General features: G+C 37.5%; 1 pseudogene; it reads left to right on the top strand.

Moving 5' to 3' along the window:
• Window positions 1–1,816: 1,816 nt before the first annotated feature.
• LOC121033323 (high mobility group protein B1-like) lies at window positions 1,817–2,463 on the top strand (annotated as a pseudogene).
• The last annotated feature ends 11,684 nt before the right edge of the window (window positions 2,464–14,147 follow it).

Below are 14,147 nucleotides of genomic sequence, written 5' to 3'. Positions count from 1 at the left end.
TGTGTCAAATAATTCATTGCTCCCCAAAATACAATTTAGCTGACAGAAACTGAAATGAAGTCAAACTTTGTATGGTCTTCCATGTTCTTACGTGCACTGCTCCTTTTGGGTCCCTCAAGCAACATTTCTCTAAGTCTTCTTTGACTGCAACAGGGAGAAAAACATCCATGAGCCTGTGTTATACTTTCCTCTTTCAAAGTAATTGTTTAGAATATCACCCCAGTAAATTCAGAAGGTATTCTTTAAAGTGTTATTTCTTACTTCCAACATGAGTAACTCACACAACTATAAAAGCCCAGCTCCCCATAAAAGATGACTATGTGCTAACAGACATTATTTGATTGTAAAACTCTGAAGTTGCTGAGTGGGTTGCAGAAGGATGCCAAAAGGATCCTTTGAGGGAAAATGACTTTTCCATCTTTTCCTGAAATTGCTTGTTTTCACTTTGGAAGGAAGATGCAAGTGTCTCAGCTTCACAGTTTGAGGGACTTTACCTTAGAGGCAAGAATTCTAGCTATCAGAATCCCAGGATAGTAGCACTAATCAAAAGGCCTCTCGTTGGGAGACATAAGCATCCCCATGAAAGATAAGAGCACAAGTTCCTTGTGCATTGTGCTGACAATGATATCTGCCTCCTTCTAGAATAAGAGTCCATCTTAGGTTTTTCAGAAGTCTGCTTATTTCTAGAAATAAAATCCACATTACTTCTGTTAATAGGAATGTTCTGACAACTTATAACTTTGCTTTTAATGGCTTTCAAATCTCATAGAGGAATATTCTGAGGTGAGGAATTATTACTGAAAGAATCCTATTACCAGGAAACTGGGACCCTATAGAGATGGTTACTTATGTGGTAGCTAGCCTCCAAGGATATTCTCTAGCAGTCTCTTACCTGCTATTTGCACAAACCAAGCCTGCATGCTCAGACCATTGTCCCGGGAATCTGTGCTGGATTTTCCATCAATTTGACCAATTGAATAATGAGGAAGTAGACTTTTGGTAACCCCTTACTCCCTCAAGGAGCCTTGAGCTGCCATGTAAGAAATCCAAGTTACCCTGCTAGAGAGAAAGATGAGATGCCATGTGGAGAGAAAGATCACACGCAAAGCACCAGCGTGCAAAATAACTGTTTATCAGCACTGTGTTTCATCAAATTATTGAACTTTCCCTGAACTCCAAATTCTGAGTTTGTAAAAATGAGAATACCAATTTCACACACATGAAAATCAAATGAAATCATTCTCTCTTCTTTAAGTTTATTGAGTACCTACTAGGTGCAAGTCACTGAAGATACAACAGTAAATAAATTATGAACATTGCTTTATAACAGCCTACATTCTAGAAGATGCATATAAATCCCTGAGCTTAGTCTCAGACTATACTTTAAAAAGTTAATAATGATAATATGGTCTCAAGTTATACAGGGCACTGAGGGACTATAATAACTGTACATATAAGACATAATTCTTGGATTCTTAAATATAGAGAACAAACTGAGGGTTGCTGGAGGGTTGTTGTGGGTGGGGGATGGGCTAAATGGGCAAGGAGCATTAAGGAGGACACTCAATGGGATGAGCACTGGGTGTTATATGTAAGGGGATGAATCACTGGATTCTACTCTGAAATCATTACCGTGCTACTTGCTAACTAAGTTGGATGTAAATTTTTTAAATATATATAAAATAAAAAAATACTAATGTATAAAAATATTTGGTCTTGGCAATACATTGAGTTCCACAGAGACAGCCCCAGGGCAAGCAAGAGCCAGATGGGGGCACTGGGCGACTCTGTGCTTCGCTGGGGAAAATAATTAAACATGGGCAGAGGAGATCCTAAGAAGCCGAGAGGCAAAATGTCATGATATGCATTCTTTGTACAAACTTGCTGAGAAGAGAGCAAAAAGAAGCACCCAGAGGCTTCAGTCGGCTTCTCGGAGTTTTCTAAGGAGTGCTCAGAGAGGTGGAAGACCATGTCTGCCAAAAAGACAGGAAAATTTGAAGACATGGCAAAGGTAGACAAGGCCTGTTATGAAAGAGAAATGAAAACTTATATCCCTGCTAAAGGGGAAACAAAAAAGAAGTTCAAGGACCCCAATGCACCCAAGATGCCTCCTTTGGCCCTTTTCTTGTTCTGTTCTGTTCTGAGGATCGCCCAAAAATCAAAGGGGTGCATCCCAGCCTGTCCATTGGTGATGTTGCAAAGAAACTAGGAAGAGACATGTGGTATCACAGCCATGCATATGACACGCAGTCCCATGAAAAGAAGGCTGTGGAGCCGAAGGACAGACAGGAAAAGGATGTTGTTCCATACCAAGGAAAGGAAAGCCTGACGTGGCCAAAAAAAAAAAAAAAAAAAAAAAAAAAAGGAGTCATCATGGCTGAAAATAGCAAGAAAAAGAAGGAAGAGGAGGAAGATGAAGTGGAGGAGGAAGAGGAGGAAGATGAAGATAAAAATGATGAATAAGTTGCTTCTAGAGCAATTGTTTTTCTTGTCCATAAAACATTTACCCCCCTGCACACAACTTGCTCCTTTCAAAGAAAAAAAAAATGAAATGTAAGATTGTGTAAAAAATTAAATAAATAAATAACTCTTGTCTTTAAGGAATTATTAATCTAAAATCTGGGATTATGATGCCTCCCGCTTTGGTTTTCTTCTTCTAGTTAAAAATCTAGGACAACACAAAAAATAATAAGAATAGTGACTGCATATTATTATGTTCTAAACCCTACAAATACTGCCCAAGAAATTTAAAAACTGGAAAATGAAGTGTGGGGTAGTCTTTCAACGCTTGACGGAGGTAAGAACAAGACAAGTTTTAGCAGGACTGTGGGTTTTGCAGAGGTAGGGATTATGGGAAGGTGATATTCTTAGATGGGAAACAACTTAAGCAAAGTCATGACTAGAAGAGTGTTGTCAATAGAACTTTCTGCCCAGTGTTATATATGTGCTATATATGTGTGTAATATACTAGCCCCTAGCCACATGTGACTATGGCACAGTTGACATGTGGTCAGTGTGACTGAGGAACTGAATTTTTAATTTATTTCATTTAAATTAATTTTAATTTAAACAACCACTTGTGGCTAGTGGTTACCATATTGTATGGCATATGCTCAAAGGACTTGGGGAAAACCAGCCATGACTTTTTCTGTTACTGTGAGTGATGTCAACCAAGCTCACCTGAGATATTAAGATCATTTGCCTCCCACTGCTTCACCCTAACGATCCACTCCAAAGTATAAAACAGACCGCCAAAAATAAATCTTTCCCTGCAACATAAGTCCCAAGCAACCTCATGAGCTGCCAAAGTTTATTTCTATTCTCACATCTGCACCTTGGGTTTATCTCGACCAATGGTTTCTCCCTTCAAAGGAGTGCTGTTTCCTATAAAATCCTGAGAAGAATGAAAATATTTAAGAGATAACCTAACAGGGGTATCTGGGTGGCTCAGTCAGTTAAATGTCCAAGTTCAGCTCAGGTCATGATCTCCCGGCTCATGGGTTTGAGTCTTGCGATGGGCTCTGTGCTGACAGCTCAGAGCCTGGAGCCTGCTTCAGATTCTGTCTTCCTGCCCCTCTTGAATTTGTGTGCTCTCTCTCTCCCTTTCTCTCTCTCTCTCTCAAAAATAAACATTAAAAAAGGAAGAAGAAAGAAAAGAAAAGAAGAGAAGAGAAGAGAAAAGAAAAAAAAAGAAAAGAAAAAAGAAACAAACTAAAAACATCCAGGAATGAAGAAAACAATTGAAAGCTTTTAGTATGTATCAGTTTCCTTGGTTACAGGTAATAAAGAAAAGGGGGAGGAGCAGAAACATTTGAAACACAGATAGTTTCAATAAAAAATCAAACCAGATAAAGGATTTAAAGCTCAGAGTAACATTTAGGCCACTCGCAAAGCAGAGTGAGAAAATGAGGCAATTACCCTGATGGTCCAAAGCAAAAATGAAATCTTTCACCTGGAAACAGCCAGATAATTCCAAGTGAACGCATTTATTATTTTCTGTTGAGTTGAGCTAATTGCCAGGGCTTATTTTCTCAACGTATTCTTAAGTATAGCTATAGATAAGAAAAGTGCATGGGGCACCTGGATGGCTCAGTCGGTTAAGGGTCTGACTCTTAATTTTAGCTCAGGTCACAATCTCACACTTCGTGAAATCAAGTCCTACACTGATCTGCACTATCACTGCAGAGCCTGCTTGGGAGTCTCTCTTCTTCTCTCTCTCTCTGCCCCTTCCCCACTTGTACTCTCTCTTTCTCTGTCAAAATAAATAAAGTTAAAAAAAAAAAAAAAAACTAAAGAAAAGTGCAGAAGGACCGGTCAGGAACTGGAGTCTGCCTGTGATGAATATGATGGGCCCCCAGAGGCTTTGGATGATGCCTCACGCCCAGCTGTCAATATTAGGTGTATGAAGAAGGCAGGAGTCAGGAGCCAAGGAGGGGGCTGTAATTGCAAAAGCAGCGGCAGCAGCACCCATCCACGTTACTGCTTATGTTCACATTAGTAGGCACTGGCAGGCCCATTCTGCATTACTTGTCCTATTTCTCTCCAACAGTCCTAAGAGAAAGTCTCATTAGAATGTGGAAAACATACATCCGGATGCCCTGATGCAGAGAATGTCCTCCAGAGAGAAGTGTATTTGGTAGACTAGTGAGGAGGAGAAATAAACCAGACAACAAAAAAGAAACTCCAGAATCAGTGTGGGTATATTGTCTTGGATTCGAAATTCCTGTCTGCCAACACCCAGCAGATCTGGGACACCAAAGTGGGTGCTATAGTAAATTATACTAGAAAGAACTCTCAAGTGATAGATTAGCCCCAGTGTAGGGCAGGCAGCTGAGACTGGCTTTGCCCTCTAGCAGGTTAAAAGGCTGATAACAGTGGAGCGAGGCTCTCCATGTGTACATTAACCACAAAAGAATCCCCCTCACTGTTCAGCACATTGTGCTGAAGCAGTCAGATTTCCAGAAATAGACTTGCCCAAATCCCCTTTTTATATTTTCCAGAGCTGAAGCTGAACTTTCAAGGGGCATGACTTTGCTTTTATTTTTCACTCTTCTTTTTATAGATGACTGAATTTCCTAGTGTTGCTTTCAGATCAGATGTTATTTTGGGCACAACTCAAAGAAAGCCATCCATATACATTGAGAAGCAGTGGGTGGCAGAAAAGTTCAGCTTCATTCCTGATTAAGCAAAGAGACACATCAGGGGGTGATGGAGAGGGGGAGAAGTGCTAAAGGCTCCAAAGTCATTGGAAGGGACAAGTGTTTCACTATAGAGGATGATGCTGGCTGATGTTCAAAGTCTACCAGGTTTTAAAGAAGGATTTTCAGTTTCTCAAATACCAGATTTATTGTTCACATTTGCTCTTATCACAAATTTAATCATTACTCCTTGAAATTAAATTTTTTAACAAAAGAAGCTGTACAAAGTCACCATGGTTTTGTGGCTAAACCCTGAGTTAACCTTATCTTAATAGCATAGCAACTCTCCAGTCCTAGTTCATAACTTATGCTCAAAATCCCATTCCTCCCTCTTCTTGACTTCCTCCTCCCTGTCCTTCCTCTCATCTGCCAGGAGATATTTGTTTAGGGTTTTTTTTTTTTTAATTTTTATCAAATGTATTTTCTTTCCTTCCAAGATACTCCTTCTCCCCAATTATGTAGTTTTCAACAAAAAAAATTACAAATATATATATATATATATATATATATATATATAACACAAAGAACTAATTTCTATAGAAAAATGTTATACTGTATTTGAATATATATATTAATGTACACGTAAATAAAACATTGATGCTATAAAAGATAAAACTAACAAAAAATAAGGTTCATGTTTGAGAAACACCTTCCCTTCAGGGAGAAAGTTATTTATGCTTTGATTTTCTTCATTAAAAGAAAATGTTACAGAAAATTTCAAAATGGAGAAAACAAGGAAAGGGCTTTACATGAAATCTTCCTTCAACGCCAGCACATGGAGAAACCCAAGAGATTATTTGTTAAGCCCAAGACCTTGCGCAAAACCATTAGCCTTATTGTCTCATTTTATTTTCATAATCACACACTGAGGGGAAGTTGGGGATCAGGCAGATAAATAACTTACCGAAGAACAGATCATAATCAGATCTGATTACAAAATTTACACTCAAAAGCCTTCTGTTTGACCGTAAGGAGAAAGAAGCATTTCCTTTTTTCTAATATTTATTTATTTTTTAGAGAGAGAGACAGAGTGCAAGCAGGGGAGAGGCAGAAAGAGAGAGGAAGACACAGAATCTGAAGTAGGCCCCAGGATCTGAGCTGTCAGCACAGAGCCCTACACGGGGCTCGAACCCACAAACCACGAGATCATGGCCTGAGCTGAAGTCGGATGCCCAACCGACTCAGCTACCCAGGCACCCTGAGGAGCAAATTCAATGTTTGAAGATTTTGATATAATGACCTCAGCACAGGTTGGGGGTGGGGGCGTGGATCCTGCTACTTCTAGCAACTTACCCACACTAACACACTACAAGTCATTATTTTCTCTTTGTTGGTTCCAAGGTATATCGAAGAAACAGTACCACTTTAATTTACTCCCCAGGGATGAAATAACAACACATGTTGGCATCTTGAACCTGCTGCAATGAACTGATTTTTTTTTTCCTTCCTTGGAAGTCTAATCCATCAGGGAACCACCTGGGACAGCACACACACGCACTCTAACATCACTTCTCAGCTGCCATCTTCCCATACAAGCTCCTAAACTGGATTCTAGGCAAAGAAAATGTGTTTGTGCTTGGGGAAAAAATAACAACAGCAACAACAACAAAAGGAACAACCATAGCAGCCTACCCACACATCCATCTCAAGAAGCCAAAATCAAACGAGGTGAATAACTGAGAATGGGCTTCATATATTCAGACCTAGAGTTAAAAAAAAAAAAAAAAAAGATTTTCACCTACTTCATTATATGTAATGAAAACACTCAAGGTCTCATTGAAGATGTCTTAAAACAGGTGGGGAAGTAGTTAAACCCAAATATGTACCTGCTTTGTTGTCTTAGATTCCAGAAAAACTTGAGAACTTGAGCTCCACTTTTCTCTTCGACATTCCTTGGTAGCAGAGTGGTAGACTTAGGATTAAAGACCGTTCTCTTGTTCTGAGCCATCCTTAAGAAGATGAAATATGATATCAAAATACTACTATTCGGGGGATGATGACAAGTTTGTGGATGATTTTTATCTTTATCATTTTTAATGGTCTCTAGTTCCTATTTCTAAATGATTGTCTTACTGATATTTTTAAAGATTGTTTCATTCTGAAAGGAGAGTTAAAATCTGCATGTAAGAAAATAAACAAGAAGAAGCTGATATGTTCCTATAACTTCAGGGATATCTAGGAAAAATATTTTAAGGCTTCATTGGGCCCTTATACTTCTCAGGGCTTTGCCTTTGGGAATTCAAATCTTGGGCATTAATAGAATATTGTGGAAACCTCCCTGGAGCAGAAGGCAGCAAGTCCATTCAGTGGTGGGATGACCTTGAGCAAATCAATTAACTTCTCCAGTTCTTGATTTGATTATTAGAAAAAGATACACTGTACACACTCTAAAGACCTCTTTCAATCCTAACTGTGCTCAAAATTCAATGCAATGCGCCATATTTAGACTGTAATGAATGCTGCTGCTTGAGATAATTAGGTATCTTTTGGGATTGCAAGATGGTAAATGGATGCTTGTTTCTCTCAAAGGATATTATTCCCCCATCTGCTAATTCCCTTGAGCCAAGATAATAATCATTAGTCCTTTCCTGAATTTGTTCTTGTCTCTTTTATTGCACATATAGTTTGAAAATGATGTACACTCTCTTATCCATTACTGGTAACAAGGCGCACAGTATTGTCTGTCCTCTCCCCATTTCTATAGTCAAATGATCATCACCCTTAACCTTCTGGAAAACACCACAGAACCTCAAAAGAACCCAAAAACAGAGTGGTTAGATGTAATGTCATAAATACTATGATAGCATAGTAGAAGACCATTTCTATATGGGCTGGCCAGAAAAGTCCTCTCTGAGGAAGAAGGATTTAAGCTAAGTGTGTTAGATAAAGAATTGGTCATGAGAAAGGCAAGGAAAGAACTCCCCAAGAGGAATGAACAGCATGTACTACGATCCTGAGGTAGGAAAGAAACTATCATATTCTAGGAACTCAGAGAAAGCCAATGTGATCAACAGGAGAGAAAACCAGATGAAATGAACTTGGAGAGTCAGGAAGGCCTGGTTTACACAACACATTGTAGGCCTTGCTGTTTGCTGCTAAATGCAGCAAGAGCCATTGCATAGAAGTATGATGTCATCTGATCTGAGTCTTTGAAAGAAAAAGTACTCTGACTGCTATGTGGGAAAGTGATGTTGGGAGTGTAGGGTAGCAAGAATAAAAATGGGGAAAACTGTGGAAAAGATTCAGAGAATTCTGTGCAATAGCTTCAAGAAGAGTTGGCTGGACCACAATGGTGGTGATGGAGATGGGGAAGGTGGGTGATATTGGGAGATATATTTGAGATCGATCTTGAGATATATTGTGGAAGTAGAAACAACAGAACTTATTAATGGATAAGATGTGATGCCATGGGTGGCTGAAAAAGTGATGACTCAAGTAACAAAGAGATAAAGAAATCTAATGAGACAAGAAAAACTAGGAGAAACCCAACTAGACTACCTTTGTACAGATGATGTTTAAACAATGAATATAGATGGGTTCTCCTAGGGAGAGAAGACAGAGGAGGTTGGAGGACATGAGACCACTAACAGGGACTGTAACATTTTAGCAAAGAGCAAGATGGAATAAAGAAGTCAAAGGAAGCCAAGAGAGAGTATTGTTCTGAAGCCCGAGGGGGGGAAATATTTCAAGAGGGAAAAATAGTAAACCAGGTCTAATGCTACCCAGAAGTTTGACAAAATGAGCCCTGGAAAGTGACCAGTGCACATGGCAATATGGAAGTCACCGGTGACCTTAACAAAAGAATTTTTTAAGTATTTAATTAAGTTTTTAAAGGTATGCTAGAGAAGTCAGCTTTGGTGTATCAAGGAATGAATGGGAGGAGAGAAAGCAAAGACAACACACACATGCAATTCTTTTGTTTTTTAATTTGATTTTTGAATAGAGAATACAGTCATATGACTCAAAATTCAAACAGTACAACAGAGTACACAGGGGGAAGTCTCCCTCCCACACGTGTCCCTATGCCCCACTGTTCTACCTGAGCCACTCTACTCCGATGTAGGCAATGTGCTTGCCTTTTTTTGTTTCCTTTTTACACATATGGCAGTGTACTATATACACAGTCTGAGCCTTGCTTTTTTCACCTAAAAATGATCCTAGAGATCATTCCGTATCACCATAAAGAGTCTTCTTAATCTTTTTAAAAGCTCTAGTATTCTATTGAAAGGATCCAAACATTTAGGGGGTGCCTGGGTGGTTCAGTCGGTTAAGCATCCAACTCTTGATCTTGGCTCAGGTCAAGATCTCATGATTCCTGAGTTTGAGCCCTATGTCGAGCTCTGCACTGACAGCATGGAGTCTGCTTGGAATTCTCTCTCTCTCTCTTCCTAACCCTACCAGACTTGTGCTTAATTTCTCTCTCTGTTTCTCTCTCAAAATAAATAAGCTTAAAAAAATTAAACAAAAGATCTAAGTATTGAATTAGTCACTACTTGAGATTTTGCTACTAAAAACAGAGATGCAATAAATACCTATGTATATATGTAATTTTGTAAATGTGTAGGTTTATCTAATGAATAAATCTGGATGTTGAATTGCTATCTCATAGAGTGTGATTTGGGAAAATACCATCAAATGATACAGATGCAGAAGACTTTCTTATTTGGGGTTGGAAAAGGTAGCCCAGAATTTTTCCAAACCTCTTAATCAAACTATGATGACAAGTCCCCTCCTTCATTCTTTTCTGCAATTGGAAAATTAGTTGGCACAGGGTACTATCTTTTAAAACATTCCAAATCATTCCACCTTTAAACATATTCCAAATAAGTTGTTAATAGAGAAATTGGTATTTCCTGAATGAGTAAAAGTTTTGTTTTCAGTACTCTGAGCATCATGAGATTAAAGAAGCAAAGTAGAAATTTTTGATAAAGTTACTCCTAAAATTAGACCAATTAAACAAAGCTCCAGGTGACAAATTTATATCCAAATGAGTTTCAGGGCATTTTCTTTTTATGTTCTATTAGTTTGTTTTTGTGAATGTAGAGGCTTTTTGTGCATAATGCTTGACATTGAAGGGGATGAGAAATCTAAAAAAAAGAAAATTAACTTTCTCTTTGTTTTGTTTGCTTTTCCATTTTTTTGCAACTAATTTTTTTCCAATTATGATTATGTTACACAGGATCATGACCTCCATCTTGCAAGAAGGTTCTCTCCTTTACTTGCTCTGAAGAAGCAAGTGGACATGAAGAAGCAAGGCCCATGTGGCAAGAATCTAAGGACAGTCTTAGGGAACAGAAGGTAACCTCAGTCAATACCAGCAAGGAACTGGATCCCTCCACCCTAACAACATCAAGGAACTTAATTCTTCCAACAAATACACAAGCTTAGAAGCAGATACTTCCTCACTTGAGTCCCAGGACTGTTTGATGCCTTCATTGCAGACTTGCAGAGGGCTAGCTGAGCTACAACTAGAAACTGGCAGATAATATATTTGTGCTTTTTAAGCCACTACATTTGTGGTAATATTGTTATTCAGGAAATCAAATTAATACAGCATGATTTTCATAATTGGGAAACACTTAATTCTGCCATATTTCATAAATTAGAATAACTTTTAGTTCCAATTGTGACCCAGGTTTGAAAATTTTTTAGTCTAGTTAGCAAAGTCGTGATTTCCCTCTAAATAAGCTTCACTTTTATATTCAAAATATCAACTGTGGTAATTTTATGACACAAGTCATTTGCATAAAATATCTTTCCATTTCAAAACATGGAAGGTAAATATAGATCTGAAGTGGATGCTAATAAGAGAAGTATATGCATTGCTCTGACTTTATTGCTTAATTCTGTCTTGTCTATGACTTCCAAACCTGCAGAAATTTTACTCCTCTGATTCAGGACCACAGAGTAGAATAGAAGAGTTGAAAAAAGAAACTAGTGTTTACTCTGTGCCTGCTATATTCCAAAACCTGGACTACATGCTGAACATATACCCTTTCCTTTAATTTTCACAACCACCCTGCAAGGTAGGTGTTAACTTACCATTTTCCTGATAAAGAAACTGAGGCTCAGAGAACTGACATTACATACTTAAGGTATCACAAGTACTAAATAACTGAGTCAGGTTTCATACCCACATGGTGTTTGTCTCCCAGGCCCATGCTTTTCCCAATCTACCACTTTTAGAGAGTTGAATATTGCGTGTATATAACATACATCTGAATAGTGCTAAATTCTGGGCAAGTAGCCCCAAGTCACACTAAGGAAAACAGATATATTTTAACTATTCCTGGTGGCACAGGCTGTTGGTATTAATTGAACATTACTGATTGGAGAGAGGAGGACAAGACAATCCTAGATGTGTAGAGAAAATTTTTAACCATCTTTTTCCTTAAATAGTTTATATTCTAATAGTCTTGGATCACTTGGGAAGAGACAAGAGATGTGGGAGACCCAGGGAACCAAAGTACAGTGGAGCACTGACCAACAACATTGGTACCAACTAGGAGCTTGTTGGAAATGCAGAATTGGGCCCCGCTCACACCTACTGCATCAGACTCTGCATTAGCAAAACTGGCAGGTGGTGCATATTAAAGTTGGAGAAGCACTGTGGTTGAGGGATTAAGAAATTCTTCCTCTCTATGGGACTGAATGTCAAAAAAAAGAAAGGAGCTGTTTTCTATTTAAATTTTAAATGGAAAAAAATACATGGATGTTGTTTTTTTAAATTTATTTGAGAGAGAGAGAGAGAGAGAGAGAGAGAGAGAGAGAGAGAACCAGTGAGGGAGGGGAAAAGAGAGAGGGGGACTGAGGATCTGAAGCAAGCTCTGTGGTGACAGCAGAAAGCCCAACACAAGGCTCAAAGGCACTCACAAACCGTGAGATGGTGACCTGAGCTGAAGTCGGATGCTTAACCAACTGAGCCACCCAGGCGCCCTCCGGATGTTGCTTGTTGGAGAACATTAGGATTTTCACAGACAACTCTTTAAAGTTATCCTGTTACCCTTAGAAATAGAAAGGGTCATTCCTGTAATTTCTCACTGGTTATCTCTAAATGATCTCCTTGTTTGCACATCCACACCACGTTATATCCCAGTACCTATAAGCATATGTGGTTTGTGTTTTATTCTTTAGATGCACAGAAACAACTATATTGTTGAGTAGGCAACTATGCCTACTAAAGTTCCTCTTCGCTCATGGATTATGAAAGTAACCTGACCAAAACATTTTTGGTATCCCTAAGAGATCTAAAAAGATTCTTTTTGAAGAGGCAAGAAATAGAATGCTGTTTGCCAGTCACCTAGCAAAAACAGCTGAGTTTTTCCACCTTGCAGTGAATGCACTTAGAACAACTGCCAAGTTAACTACAATTAACGTTCAAATGTTATTCTTTAATCTAAGTTGATATGAAAAACACAGCTAAACTCCGTTAGATTTGAAATGGTCCTGATAGAGAGTACCTTCTTCATTATATTTTAACCATTATATTTTAATTATATTTTAACCATTATATTTTAACTATTAATTACACAATTCAAAACGGACCCTTGATAGCTTGATTAAAGGGTTTCTTGCTTTATGTTGTGACACTCCTTCCCATGGTGTTTCCAGTTTTATTATCAGGGGAACTCTTTCTTTAATCACTGTTTGCTAGGAAGGCCATTCTGGGTTAAAACTTGAATTTCCAAGGATTTATTTCAAACCACTTTAAGAGATTTGGTATTTGAAAGGATTTATGTGCCAAAGGGTCACAGTAAGAACAAAGTAAAAATTCTTGAATCCCAAAGAAATCAAATGTCTTCTGGTTTCCCTTCTCTCTACATTATTTAAACCCCTTCACTGTAAAAGCTCCAATGTACACATTATCACTAATAATCAAAATATAGTTTAAGCCTCATAACTGTCTTCCTGATTTTTTAGGAAGTTTCATATTATTGAGTACAAGTAACATGAAGGTGAAATATTTATTATTTGTGTGTTTTTCTCTGTATTCTGATTCAAACCACTACCACCACAAATGAAATACTTTTCCCTTTTTTAAAAGTTTTTAAACTAACAAATTTTAATGTATTTTATGTGGAAAGCAAATTTTTAAAAAATTTACTTTAAAGTCTACTTTTAAAAAGCTACTTTTTTTGGCTGTGTTTCCATCCAGTCTTTTTATATTTATTGGTATGTATGCATATATATGTGTGTGTAGGGAAAGAGTATTGTTATAAAATTAATGCATATTTATTATACAAGAAAACATAAGTTTGAAAGTTAACATTCCCCATAATCCCACACCAAAGACAACCATCACTGATAGTTCTATTATTCCATTATTCTCTTCCATATTCTAATCACACATTTATTCATTTAATATTTACTGAATATCTACTATATATCAGGCACCGTTTTCTATACAATAAAAACTATAGCCCAAAAAGTTGACAAAAATCTCTTCCTCCATGGTGCTTATACTGTAATGGACAGAAAAAAATAAATAAGCAAAACTATATAGCATGTTAAGTGGTGTTCATTGCTACAGAGAAAAAGCAATGAAATAAAACCTGAAATTTAAATTTTTGGTGTTTTGAATCCTGACTTTTTTCCATACTTAACCTTAAATATAATTATATCTATGTTATTAACATAATTTAAAGTCAAATTTCAAAATGTAGAAATCTCACAGTTTACTACTCACCCATTATTAAACATTTGTATTTTTCCTAATTTTCCACTGTTTTAAACAACTTGTAATTGCCTTTAATTATTCCATATATGAATATGTGGTCTTCCTACCTAGTTTTTAATCAACTCAAATACAAGTATGATGTCACCTTCAATCTTTATGTCCCAAGAGTGATTCCCCTGTACAAAGCTCCCTACTCATCTACATTTAGTGAGTGCTTTCTGAATAATAAACACACATCCTAATGATAAGTTAAAAATTAATTATAGAAATAT

This window comes from Herpailurus yagouaroundi, unplaced genomic scaffold (assembly GCF_014898765.1).
Source record: "Herpailurus yagouaroundi ecotype Mexico unplaced genomic scaffold, PumYag 159, whole genome shotgun sequence".
NCBI lineage: Eukaryota > Metazoa > Chordata > Mammalia > Carnivora > Felidae > Herpailurus > Herpailurus yagouaroundi.
The sequence above is the reverse complement of the archived record's forward strand: the minus strand, read 5'-3'. Positions and strand labels throughout refer to the sequence as shown.